The sequence below is a fragment of the Pomacea canaliculata genome, linkage group LG14 (assembly GCF_003073045.1).
Source record: "Pomacea canaliculata isolate SZHN2017 linkage group LG14, ASM307304v1, whole genome shotgun sequence".
Classification (NCBI taxonomy): Eukaryota; Metazoa; Mollusca; class Gastropoda; order Architaenioglossa; family Ampullariidae; genus Pomacea; species Pomacea canaliculata.
The window spans coordinates 12,722,104-12,736,154 of NC_037603.1; the positions used below are offsets into that span (position 1 = coordinate 12,722,104).

The 14,051-nt window shown below is 40.6% G+C and overlaps 1 protein-coding gene and 1 long non-coding RNA gene across 5 annotated transcripts in view; one reads left to right on the forward strand and one right to left on the reverse strand.

The window, feature by feature from the left end:
• LOC112555122 (von Willebrand factor D and EGF domain-containing protein-like) overlaps positions 1–14,051 on the forward strand; it is a 70,888-nt gene that overhangs the window by 50,060 nt on the left and 6,777 nt on the right. The gene's annotated exons all lie outside the window — the stretch shown is intronic.
• Positions 6–1,538, reverse strand: LOC112555127. The gene is made up of 3 exons (XR_003097411.1): positions 1,353–1,538; positions 943–1,023; positions 6–427 (listed from the first exon to the last, which is right to left on the reverse strand). It is a non-coding gene; the product is annotated as an uncharacterized LOC112555127 (long non-coding RNA).

Here is a 14,051-nt window from a genome sequence, read left to right on the forward strand (position 1 = left end):
CACGCACATACACAATATATCAAAGAACAAACCAAAGAATGTAGAAAGGAACTAGAGGAACACATCCAAACATCCAATGGCAGGCACAGCGGAAAGCACACATTCAATTATAGTACAGGTAGAAGACAATACCTGAAGACAAGCGTCGCATCTAAAGACACCCAGACACAAGAGAACAAAGAGAATGCAAAGTTTCGGCACATGCTTTTCGACTTTATTGTAAAAGTGCATGATTCTCTTAAGAACTAACTAAGGAAGCTGTCACTAAATTCTTTGGACACAAACTGTATAAATTATTTTACTTGAATGAGTTCATGGTAGTCTGACATTTATCAGTCCTTGTGAACGATCTAAAAACTGTCTTTCATGATGGTCTCACGTTCTTGCACGAGACACTTCGTTAGCAGATTTAGCCAACATCAGCAGTCTGAAAAGATGCTTATATATATATATTTATCTTAAAACACACACATATCCATATCTATAAAACATGAATCAGCAAAGTGAATGTGTTTGTACTCTATGCAAAAACCACACCGTTTGCTTCAAATTTTGCTGAACTTCTTTTATATAACAAAGGCTTATGTTTGGCATATATATTTTCTTCAGACCTTTGCTATTGTATTTTAAACTTATTGGTCGCCCCATACCTACGGAAAGAAAGTTACCCTCAACGCTGAGTAGATGATGACAAGACTTCACGTGCAACAGTTCGCTGGACAATACAGGGTGTGGTAATGTCGGGTAGCTAAGGTATTTCATTATTTTATTTGACTGACACCTGGAATATCAACCACTGGATCCAGAAAATTTGGTTGAAGAAAAAAGAAGAGGGTTAAACACGAAAGAATGAACGAAACTAGGAAGCAAAGAAAGAAAAAGTGGAGAAATAGAAAAAAAAGGTGAGACAAAAACGAGTTTTGTTCGTTCTGTGACACTCACCTGAAGGGAAATAACATTGCTGATAGTGAAAGGACTAAAGATGTTATGATCAGTGAAGTAAGACCGCGCACGGCACGCCACCTGTCGGTTAAAAAAAGACAAAACACGAGTTCAGTCTCCACTGAATAATTCAGCTGTAAGAAACAAACAAGCTGAGACACAGGTTTTTTAAAGACATGTAAAGGATTAATCTGTGGTCAGCTAAACGACAATAATTAACAGAACAATATTGCACAAAATAAGGACGATTAATTTCTTTGAACAATCATTTGGTTTAAATCTTTTTTTACAGCAAGGTCGGTCCTAAAAGCTACTGAAAGTGCAAATGTGAACTACAACCATAAGCGAACTTGTACTGTTTATGGATAAATATAAGTATCCGTACCTACATAGATAAAACAGAAACTTACCTGGACACCATTAGGTAGATCTGACAGAGTGACACTGGCTGTCAGGTGACCTGAATCCACCTCCTGTTCCTCCCTCCACAGCCCGTCAACGCCTCAACTTAGTCGGTATCTGGCTGTAGGTGCCGTGACCTCCGAGTTGATGTCGCAGACCAGCAGAGTGTCGTTGCTAGGCGACCTGCTCAGGCTGACAGCCGTTATGACCGGGAAGTCAGCTGCAGAAGCAAAACATAGGGAATAAGGCTACATTGTCATCGGCATCGGCATCGGAAACTACCCACCTCTGAGAACATTTCGTTGTCTTGGAAAAGTACAGGGACGTTTAAAGTTGAGAACGAGCTATGATAAATTAAAAAGACTGAAATCAAACTTTCATTCGCTCAACCACGTTATTACAGTTAACAGTAAACAGGTATAAGAATCACAGATAAATTATTTGTAATGGTAGAGACATATGGATCAACAGCCAATCATCTTTGACCAGCGACAACCATGATCCTCCCCCAATTCCTGTGCCTACCCGAGACAGGTGACAATGGAGTCCACTGTGTGGTGGAGTCGGACACCCGACAGACTTCACTGGCTTTGAATGGGTTGTGTTCACCTTCCTCATAGCACAGACTGTTTATAAGACACGCTGTGGTCTGAATGACAAACACTAGCGAGACATTAAATCGATCATTTGTTACTAAAGTATTGCATCCCTTAGATTTTACTTCTTTAAATGAAAACAATTTCAAATTTTCAAACGGCTTCATTGATTTCAAAACCGATGGCTTGATAATTTAATATTATTTGTGTTATGATGAATGGCTGTGTTTTAAGGTAATTAGGAACAGCTTGGGGTTTAAGGGTGATTAGAAATTATTTCTGTAAATGAGAAACCTAAAACGCTACAGAGGTCGGCAGAAAGTTCCGCCTTCATGACGATTTCTCCTGTGGAGGAAGTGACTTAGTTGTCGGGATCCTTGCTGAGCTCTGTTTGACATTCCTAGGTGAACGAGGCCGTGGCAGACACGACTAGGTCATAGGTGTCGCCAAACTGGTGTCACGTGCATAACACACACAATATTACAAGCAGTTAAAATGTAGGTTTTATTTTATATTATCAGTACAACAACTTTCATCGTCATATTCATTGTCATCGTCATTGTTATTATCATCATCATCTCACCAAAACATTAGCAACACAGTCTTGCTGATAGCTGTCGACTATCTTCTGAATACTCTGACAGTGAGTCCACAGCTGTGAGCTACGCAGACCTTCCTGACATTTGACCCTTGCCTGTTCTTCCGTCATGTTGCTGGATGTCGGCCATGTTGGATTTGCAGGTTGAAAGTCTGTAACACAAAATCACCTTCACTACACTTGGAGTCCGGGAAATTGAAATAAGTAAACAAAGATATTCCAAGCATGTAATAAAGGATTTTCTGCTGGGAACTTGACTGGCAAATGATGAACATCATGAAAAGAATTGCATGACATTCTCGTTGACATTGCTGACAGTCATCTTATAAATAAAATCTGAACTCGTTATCCCACCGCCAGTTCTTTTTCTACTTTAGTTACAATTTGTGGCAAATGGATTTTCCCCAATGTTATCCCAAATTAAAATCATTAGCCCTCTTTATTTACCATATCTACCTGTAATTTCACTGTGCGGCAAACGGATTTTTCCCAAAGTTACCCCCAGTTATGGATCGCATACCCTCTCTAGTAATTATCGTCAGTTGACCAGCATTTGATTTTAAATGGCTGATGGTGAGAGAAGTAGTCGGGGCTCTATCGATAAATATTGTCTTTCTATGTATAGACCTACTTTTATGGTAAAACAAAAAATTGCAAACCCCGAAGTTAACCATTCGCAGCTTGAGAGATGCCATCCTGACCTGTAAAACTGTCGGGTTCGGAGATCTATCAGACAGGTGGAAAGAGTGCATCTGGTCATGTCAGGAGCACCTGTGAATTCCCATCCTTCACTCTCAAGCAGCTCATTGGCTAACGGGATTCTCATCCAAAATAGATTCTTCCGTGTCCGCTGAGAGATAAACACAAATATTTCATCTTTCAAAAACATATCAAACATCATGTTTCTTTTCAGCCACCCCGACCCGGTCTGCACTCATTTTCTTCCTTCACTCCATCTTCTTTACTGTTATTCGTTGTTTCGATAACCTTTTTTTTTTAAATTTCAGAAAGCTATTCAATCCGTGACTGTGTCGTGTCAGCGATTGTGCTGTCATCCTTGCATGCCTCCCATACTGAGCTGGCCCATCGTTAGGTGTTTCTGTCATGCTTTGTCCCCTCTTTGTCTTACGTCTTGCGCCGCGCGCGACAGCTTCCTTGATGCGTCATTTTACTTTTTCCTTTTTTACGTCATGGTAGTCGTCATCAATAGTAACACGGTGCTAGACCGGTTGCCATGACAGTCAGAAGTTTTTCATTTTGTATCACGCGATCTGCCACAAGCCGTTTTGGGTGAGTAGACCCATCTGTCGGTTCCACCCATTCTAGTCTGTAAGGCTTGGGTGGCGTGGAAGTGCAAGTGAGAGAATCTTTTTATGTTCAAAGCATAGTCCGATGTTAATTGCTAAGATTTGTTACTTTTTTAGGTTGAACGTCGTGATTGCCGGGTCGCGACGGCTTGTAGCGCGTTACCGTTTCGTTGTATGGATTTGTGTAAGATCAACATTAGAATATGAGCGAATCTATGACTATCCGAGGTCAGATTATATGTGTCGGTGTAAAATATTGTTTTAGAAATTGAGCAGTTTCGGACACGCCTGTTGATTGTAAGAATTGTTTATCTACAGGCTTATTTTTCGTTCTTCTTCACTCTTTCACACTGTTGTGTTTTTCGCTCTTCCTTCGTGTCACCGTGTTTCAATCCTTTCTTCGCATTGCTGTCCGTCATCGTGTCGAGCGTCCACCCGCACCATCATCATCATCTCGTCGGCGAGTGAACTCGCGACCCTGCTGCACCAGTGTGCGGAAAGGCTTTCGACTGAACACCTAGAGCAGGAACCTTCGAGCAGGAGCCTTCGTGACCAGTGGCCGGCCCACAGTTAGTTTCTTTCTGAGAAAAGGCCAATCTTCCTCGCAATCTGCCATAACTAAAAATAGTAACGATTTTCAGTCGTCTTCCCCACTCATCTGCGATTAAGTAGAGGTACAAAACAGTGATAACGCAGCAGGTCTTGACTATTTTGAAATAAACTCTTTGTATAAGATGATCCTGAAGTAGGTTACTGACAGTCGGTTGGTATAACTCCTTGTAAATGATAAATTGATAGGATTTTAAGTATGTCTGCACATGTTCTTTCCTATCTTCGGCTTATCTTAAATAAACAATCCTTTGGTCCATTTCTTAGTGACTACCAGTCTTATATATATATACACGTTGTTGTTTTAGTTTAAAATATTCGAAATGCCTCTCTTTGTCTGTTTGTAAGATTTATAGCCTGAAATGACAGCAGAAGTCTTGTGATATGCAGGGGTTGGGGCACTATTTTTTTCTCCAAATAAGCCCTTCACATTTATATATTATAGACCTTAATTTCTCATTACTCATTGTCTTTATGATATGCAGAGAGAGAGAGAGAGAGAGAGAAAGAGAGAGAGAGAAAAATAATATGAATATATATATAAAATGATGTCCGATGAAAATGACTTTATCCATCACTCTCAAATATTATCGTTCTCTTGTCGACTCTCTCATGCGTAGTGTATAAACTATGGAGGTGTATAGGTGGACTGATGTCTGGCGAGAGCAACCCTTAGCCTCTTGCAAAGTTCTCCGTTGTTAGTGTCGGGGAGCTTGTTTGTTTGTTTGTTTGTTTTTAACTCCGTGCCTACAACTTAGGATATATCACGCCGACTGTAGTAATCTTAACTTTAAAAGTTTAGAGAAAAAAACCCTTCCAAGTAATACAACCACAACATTCTTTTTTTAAAAATGAACACAGAGCAGACTTCCAAAAGAGATGACAGAACAAAGCGCAAAGGAGAAATTTAACGAGACTTTTGATGTCAACAGTATGATTACAGTAAATGCATATAAATAATCTTCTTAAAGAAGTGTGAGAGAACTTACTGAATTGTGTACTACTACATACGCACGCTGACCTAACTGTATTCCTCCGCCTGAAGTGGAGATAGGCTGGCTATAAATACTGACATGCTGATTAATTCTGGAACAACATGAAGTACTCACAAACAACAAAATGTTTCTGTGGTCGTTCTTGCTCGTTCTAGAAACTCGTTACTGTAAGTCCATTTCTTATACATTTATTAATCTGTTGATTTCTTTTTGGCTTTTTCATTTAAATATGTCTCCTGTGTGTGTCGAAAGCAGATCTGACTGATTAGTATTTAGGAAGTTAAGTTTTCAAATGTTAAACCATGTAAATGTTTTCACTGTTTATCAGTTAAATTATATCGTATAAAATTATGCTATTTCAAAAGGAATCCACTTTCCGATATAGTTGATAAATGGTTCATTGCAGTCAATTTTGTGTTTATTTAGCTAAATGAATCTTCCAGTAATTTTTTAAATATTGAAATTATAGATGTTTGAAGTCATGGTTGTGGAATATAAGTAGACTAGTAGGTTTCTCAAACGACGCTCATCAGGTGTCTGGTTGTACATTCCTAGATGTCGCTGCCCAGGCAGTGCCTGACCCTTGTCTCCATGGAAACTACCAAAACCTGACGGACGTTCACCGCAGTGTGTCCTATGTGACGGCCTACCCAGAGCCTCCACTGTGCGACATTGACCTCGTCGTGGGCTGGTACCGGTTTATGGTAGATGCTGAGAGTAAAATGCCTGAGACATGCGTCGATACTTTTAAGGTACGAAATTGAAGATTTTCATCATTCATCCATCCGTCCGTCTGTCTGTCCAACCATCCAACATAACAAACACATTATTTCTAGTCTTAGTTTTCGATATAAAGACAAGGGGAGCCGCCAAAATTATTCGTGATATACATTATTTCGCTTATATTCTCACCACTTAAAATATTGTAGAAGCTGGAAATGACGAATGAAAACATCATATCACTTACAAGGATAAAGCTAAATTAGTGCATATTCCACTTTTGACAGATTTTTCAAACTATAGCTAATGTCTATTAAATGCTCTATCTATACCACTCATACATAGATGCATTTCCTTAATATTTTGATACAAATATGTAACGGATCAGTCTGTGCCTCCTTGTTTTGAACTTAGTTTAATCCCTTCGCTGTGTGTAAATAACATGTACTGATGAGTGAGAGTGTCAGCGAGGAAAGGGAGATCACTCTAGCGACATAGAGAAGAAGCAGACGGCATTGGCGGCCATGAGAGATGAACGGTGTGTGTGAGTGTGTTTTGCAAGATAGAAAGGTAAATGCCAGTAATAATTTCTTGCCTAGCCAAGGTTTATTGTTCTGTGTACACGAGCAATTGTGTTAGAACCCTGCTGATCGAGGATTACATCTAGAAAAATCCTCCATCGCCTGAGGTAAGACACCCAGCAGTGTGTGAGCGGGTGTACCGTTGACTTCATGTCGCCAAGAAACTGTAAGTGTAGCACTCAGTGTCTGCTGGTGCGATTATAATTGAGATAATATAATTGGAACTTTGTGTTGACGAGCAGAACTGTGAGAGCCGTGTGTTTCCTATACATAGACGACGAGAGTTGAGATGAAGATTAAGAGCTAAGTGTGATTGATCGGAGAGGTGCCCCAGAGATAAACATTGTATCATTAGTTGTGTGTCACCGATAGAGTATTGTGTAGAAGCGAGCAATTATTTATGCATGTGTGTTTTGTAATCTGTAAGTCCTGAGCCATTCGAGCATTTTAATAACATTACGTGCACAGCCGCAAGCAATCTTATTTTGTGCATTGAAAGAACACGTACGTACGTCGTGTATGTGTGTTGTCTGTGAGTGCACCGGCGTCCGTGACAAACTATGAGATACGCACCTACATCTTCGCATCCATTATATTACTTACAGTCATCTGGACTATACATGTTTATGCTGGCAATGATGATGGGGATACCTGTCGTATGACAGACATTTTTATCTGTGCCTGCCTTTCTCTCAGCGCTTGGGACAGAAAGCCAAGCAGACGACGTTTGACGTCATCTTCCAGGCTATTTTTATCTGGTTCGCGGGGAAAGGTCAAAGCCTGTTTTTCTGAAAAGCAATGCTTGACGTCATGTCCGTGTACGTCACGCGTCGTCTGCTATTTGCTGCTTGTTTGAACGACTTGACATTATACCGATCGTAACAAAATGAAAACGTGTTTTCCTGCCCGCAGAAAATATCTTTTTGAAAGTCTTTACCGGTCTGTTACAAATATTTGTTACAATAAACTTGAGGAACAAACGACGAAAGTCCTCAGACAGATTCACTTTATGCTTTCTTTCAATGCGTGCGTGTGCAGTGCGGGACGACTGTTCCAATATGGCTGAGAGGTACTCACCCCTCTGTAAGTGACGGGATCCAAACGAGGCAAGCATGCGCGAACGTCAGACTGGTGGGCCCTTCCTACGTCCCGTGTTGTGGACACCGCTATCAACATCGGGTCAAAGAACTTGTGGCGGATTTTACGTTTACTATCTACATCCACCATCATCCTGTCCGATTGCGTATTGTGCAGGTAATTCGGAAACAAACATAATTTTTTTTCTACACATTTCTTCGACCGTTCATGCATTTTTCTTTTCTTGTCATTTTCCTTCCAGGTCTAATAATTTGAGCATCAAAGACAAAAAGAGAGGATAGAGAGCTCAGATTATATTGAATTTTGTATATTATTGTGACAAGAAGAGCTTTGCTAAAAAGGCCTTCTCAAGTATGCACGTACGTATGCGAACTCTTCCATTTGTGATGTTTTTGTTATGTCCACTCAGTTTACAAATCCATCTTGTTGAACTTTACAGGAAAGGACGCACCATGTCCAGCTGGCAAGTGGTCTCCGACAGGTTTTCCACCCGGCTGTAAAGGTGGGTGAATATGTTACCTTGCATGCGAATATGTCACTGTAAGATATGGACGTCAGTGCGTCTGTGTTGATGCCTGTAATTCATGACATTTGTCAGTCAACCAACGACTAAATGAATAGTTAATCACGTGATCAAAGAACATAGCCGATAACCAGATGAAATAATGCACAGTATATTAAATAGACTACAAGTATGCTATCGCATTTTTCTGACAGCCATAAGCAAGGAGCGACTCGCTTGGTGTGGTAAAGACAAAGGAATTTTGAGTTTCGCTGAATGTAATTGTCACGTGCTACGTCCCCGTGCACTGTCTGCTAATTTTCGCAAACCCTCACCATGAGAGTCCATCAGTTGTTCTGCTCTCTCTTTTATCGGCAGACCCCTACCCACAGCTGACTGACCCGCCGAGATTCCGGGGACCTGTGATAGAGCGAAACACCTTCTATTTCACCTGTGACCTGACCTTTAGCGGCAACGACCCGGATCAAGCCTTTGAGTTTGTCTGGCTGTTTGACGGCGTGGAGGACCCTAAAGTGCCGCCAGAAGTCATCAGTTATCCGTGGCAATCTGGGAGACTGGATGGGGCTCAACTGGCGGGTCTCCTCAACAAGAACGTGAGCTTATAATTACATGTTAACTGCAAACAACACAGTGATTGCAGGGCATGACATGATGAAGTACTGTTGTATCATTGTGGTATGTCAAAACACCAGAATCATGTTAATCTCTGCAAAGCTGCTCATACGCCCACATTATTATCTAGGTAGGGGTCTCCCTGACCGCAAAAAAGCCAACTGTATATCCTCCCATGCATTCTGAGAGCGAGCTAGAGTAAAAAAGAAAGATTCATAACAGTCTTTTGTGGGTTAGAAAAATCTCCTTTGAATCTTTGACAGGTTGGTTGTAAAGTGCGTGCATTTTACAAACAAAATGCCATCAAGAAGGGACCCTGGCTGGAGAGCGCTGTGACGTACTGGGCTGGAATACAAGTAAGTATCGACAACAGGTTGAGAGTATCTGTAAAGTACATGCCGACTGTCGCATCTCTTGCTATACATATCTGTACAGGCCGCAACTTTAAGCGGTTTACCGTGTCTAGAGATTTCACATTCCCTGGGAAGTTAAATAATCTTCCTGGTAGGTGGTAAGTAAGCCTTTTACCTCGAGTAGACTAATCGGCAAAAAACTTACCTTCCAGAAAGTTCACGTCATTAGAACAGTCTGTTTACATTAATATACATGTATAATATGTAATCATTGTATATAATGTCTCTATGTAGTTTTCTACCGTCATATCTTAACCAGATCACTTTTTTGACAGACAAATCCCTCCAATATCTCCATACGTACTGATGAAGACAGACAGGATGTGGTCATAAGGTCAACACTTCCTATCTTATGCAACTCGACTTATGGTGCTTGTTGTTTAAGGATTTACCTGTCGGTCACCGGGTCTGTAGGAGGTCACGGTAAGTTGAGACCAGATGAAAAAAAAAACTGAGAACAGCTTACCTTCGTGTCATTCGTTATAATAACAGTGCCTCTCATCTTATGATCAGTTAGTTCATTTCAGTTCAGTTCAGTCCCATGCCCGGTCCGGGCGTAGTGGGGACCTTCCGGCAGCAGCAACAGACATCTTTTCTGCTGTGCGTCCATGAGTCCTTTCAGTGGGCTTTGGCGAACTTGGCGGCGCCCATCTCCTCAGTTAGTTACAACACCGCAAACTGTGTCTCTCCCTTTCGAACACACAGGGCCAGACAAATACGTGTTATCACACAAATAAACAAAATGACTTATCTGGACGAATCTTCCTACTTTTACTAAATGCAACACAATTACGTATATAAATAAATCATAACTACGATGTTTAACCTTTCTTGAAAGAGATATCTAGTAGATACCATTCCCCGTTCACTAACAACAGTCATAACACGATACGCTTCACGATGTGAAGGAAGAAATAATTATCCAATCGCTCCCTACACTGATAGTCCAATGGGAAACGGACTTTACAACTACTCTCTTCACGACCGGCCTACGTCACACCTCCTTTTTACATCATGGATACACGCATTAAGAAAACTGACGTCATTCCCACTCTTTCGTCATTGCACGTGCCCTTAGTCCTTCCTCTCTGTGACAGTGTGAGTTTGTTGTCTAGAAAAATACCAAATTATTCTATATTCTATATCGCAGATATTTTGAAAAAAGGTAAGATTAAAATGCTTTTCTTAAGTTTATTTCTTCTTTTGCAAAGCCCCCGTGGTAGTGTCCAACGATTGCAGAAATTTAATATGCACGTCACACTGGGACAACGGGCGTCATGAAGCGGCAACGACGGTGTCAGTCGTGGCCAGCAAGACTCAGATGCAGTCCGGCACCAAGGACTTGCTGGTCTCCTTCGCTAATATTGTCGTCAATGACCCTTCGCCGTATCATCAAATATTCCAAGGTTTTAAGATCCCCTCGGTACAGGTAAGTAAAGTGCACTACAGCAACGAGCTTCTTTAAATTTAAATGAGACAATGCGAACAAACTACTGTTCTCTCTTTGTATCTTGCACCTTTAAATACACACATATATATATAATTATTAAAGCAAGATTAACAAAGCGCAGTACTTCAATTACACACTTGTCACCTATAAATAAACATAGACGTTTAACAGACTGTATGTAGATATGTGCTCGTATACTCTGTGTGTGTGTGTATGCGCGCGCTTGCGTATAAAATGTCTCATTAGTTTCTTGTCTCACTGAGAATCCTAACTCTCTAATGAGGAAAGCACTTCAAGCCAATTTTTGCAAAAGTCAAGACATGGATCGCTCCCACTTTTTGTGTTTGCCTTTGTACTTGAATTTATTTTTCTCATCTTAATACCTTCACACATTAATATCTTCATCTGCATCTCTGTCTGTTTCTTCCGTGCCTGTCGTTGTATCTATAGTCTCGCTAAATATGCCGCGAAATATCGAAATTGTCAGGAAATATATTTATGCTTATTTTTATTTCTGTTACCTGATACACATCACACAGGTTCATGTTGAGCAGAGGGATTCAAAGGTCTGCAACATTATAACAGATCCACACATCACAGTCACAGGGCTGGAGAATAAAAGGTCAAAGACAATTCATTTGTAAATAAAGTAACATTAGTACTGTATATTTCGTGTTCATTTAATCTGCGTTTCTAATGTAATGGTTAATTTAGAATAAAAATAAAAAAATTTGGCAATCTCTGTGAAAAAAAAAACAGTTCTGTTTGTTACAGAGTTTTCCATCTGTTTAAAGTGGGTGACTACACTGCCTACGAAAATATCCAAAGGGATTTTGAGGTAAAGTGCAGCTGAATACCCGTAGTGTTTTTTGTGTTTCCCTTCCTTGTGTCAAGAGAAGTCTTTCTAGTTTCGTCGTACGAAGACAAAAGATGCCACACAACAGATCTTGCTGGTGCTATTAAATCGAAGCTGAGAAATACGATTCAAGTTATCAAGGTTGAACATTATTTAAAGTTTTTCATTTTTTCGCCCACTCAGGTAATAGTAAACATTTAACTCTTCGTTACATATAAAGTAAAACCTATATAAGAGAATTATGGCAATACTATAGGAAAAAAATACACGTTCCGATCTTTACAAGCTCTCTCACTCACTCACACATAAAAGCAAATAACACGTCAGGTAAATCATCAGCGACATTACAAAGAGCCTCCTCCTATAAACGACATCAATATTCTATCGATAAATTATTTACCAATAGAAATACCGTGATAAATTTGCATGCTTGCAGGTTCAGATTCGGACGTGGCCTTGCTACAAAGAGCGTGCTGACAGGGCGGTAACCTGTGTCTGTGGAGTTGCGGTTCGTGAGAAGGACGATGTGATCAGGGTCAATGGCTGCGATCATGGCTTCTATGGCAAAAGCGTTGGGTCACCGGAAATCACCGTGGCCAGGCCTTTGAGAGAAGGCACGACCATACTTCAAGCTACGGATGGATCGACGATAACAGTAAGTCATCTTCAATTATGATTCTCTCTTCTCTCCATCTTCTTCTTGGTCACTGATTTCTTTATGTTTTCTTCAAATTTTTAACAAAATCACATCCGCGGCTTCCAGGTCCTTCTAAGTCTTAAGTGAAATGATTCCTTGTCATGTTTTCTATCCACGTCACGTCTGCAGTAGGCGGTATTGAAGCACTTTAGTGTTTATGCATGAATCTCTATCTCTGAGCCTCTTTTCGGGGTTCGTGCATCGAGCAGCAACTGTCTTAGCCATGGCCTTGGTTAGTGTGATTCGAATGGAGTCAATTATATTACCTAGTTTGTTTTTTTTTCTAGAGCCTGTCCTAAGTGTCTCTTTTAGCTGATGTAGGTAAGACTGTTGAACCACATTCAAAATGGCATCTGACAATTTCTTTCGTTTTAAACTTTAAGTGATTCTGTCCTCTCAACCTTGTGCCAGTCAATCTACACCAGGGGTCTCAAACTCAATTTACCCGGGGGCCACTGGAGGCAGAGTCTGGATGAGGCCGGGCCGCATCAGGTTTTCCACAAGAAAAGCTCTTACAAAAACATTCCAATGTCATCAAATGTCTTATTTTTTCATCTTATTTTTGTGTTAAAAAATAAAAATAAATTAACAAATTCATAAGAAAAAATAAATCAATTTGTAATAAATGAATAAATTGAAAATGAAAATATAATAATAATACAGCAGATATAGAAGACTGAAGAAAATATAGTTGCTGACCAGAGAAATGTAATTATTATTATTCAGATTCAAATGTCTGTATTAGCATTTCTTTAACATTTAACTTTCTTAACATGAATGGAACATTGAACATAAACTGTTCTGAACATGGCTTCTTCTGCCTACTTCTTGCTGCTAGAGATGTGGCAGCGCTTACTCTCGCATAGCCGAGCCACATTTGGCTTAAGGGAGGAAGCAGTTGAGACCCTCAGTACGGCTTGAAGATGCTCATCAGTAAGTCTGAATCTGTACTTGGACTTATTGAAGTTCAAGGTAGAGAAGAGCTTTTCGCACAAGTATGTGCTCCCAAAGAGACACACGGTCCGCTTGAACATTCGGGAAAGCTCAGGGAAGCTAGGGGGCAATTCTCTCAAAAATTGCCCGAGCTTGTCTGCTTTTCCACTCACCTCCCTGAACTTGGCTTTGAGTTCAGAGTTGCACTGCAGGTCAATGAGCTCCATTTGAAGCACAGGAGGAGCATCTTGTACATAAAAGGAGTAGGGGTCCTCAAAAATTTGAAATGTGGTTCTGTGCGTCTTGAAATCCGCAAATCTGTGATCGAATTCCTCCTGTAGCTTCAAAATGACATCCACATACTCTTCACCACTGAACGGTGTGCCTGCATCCATGAGTGCCTTGCATGCTGGAAATGGCAAAGGTCTGTCTGAGAAAGCTGGCTTCCATAACATAAGTTTTGTAGAGAGTGCTCTCACGTTGTCATAGGCAACACTGACAAGTTGCCCCTGACCTTGTAGCTTCTTGTTCAGTACGTTAAGCTCATGTGTCATATCAACCAAAAAAGCTAAGTCCATGAGCCATTTTGGATCACTTAGCACAGGAACAGCAACCCCATCTTTCTCCATGAAGGCTTTCACTTCGGCTCTCAACTCAAAAAATCTCTTCAATATGTTTCCCCTGCTGAGCCAACGTACCTCGGTGAAGCAGAGCACATC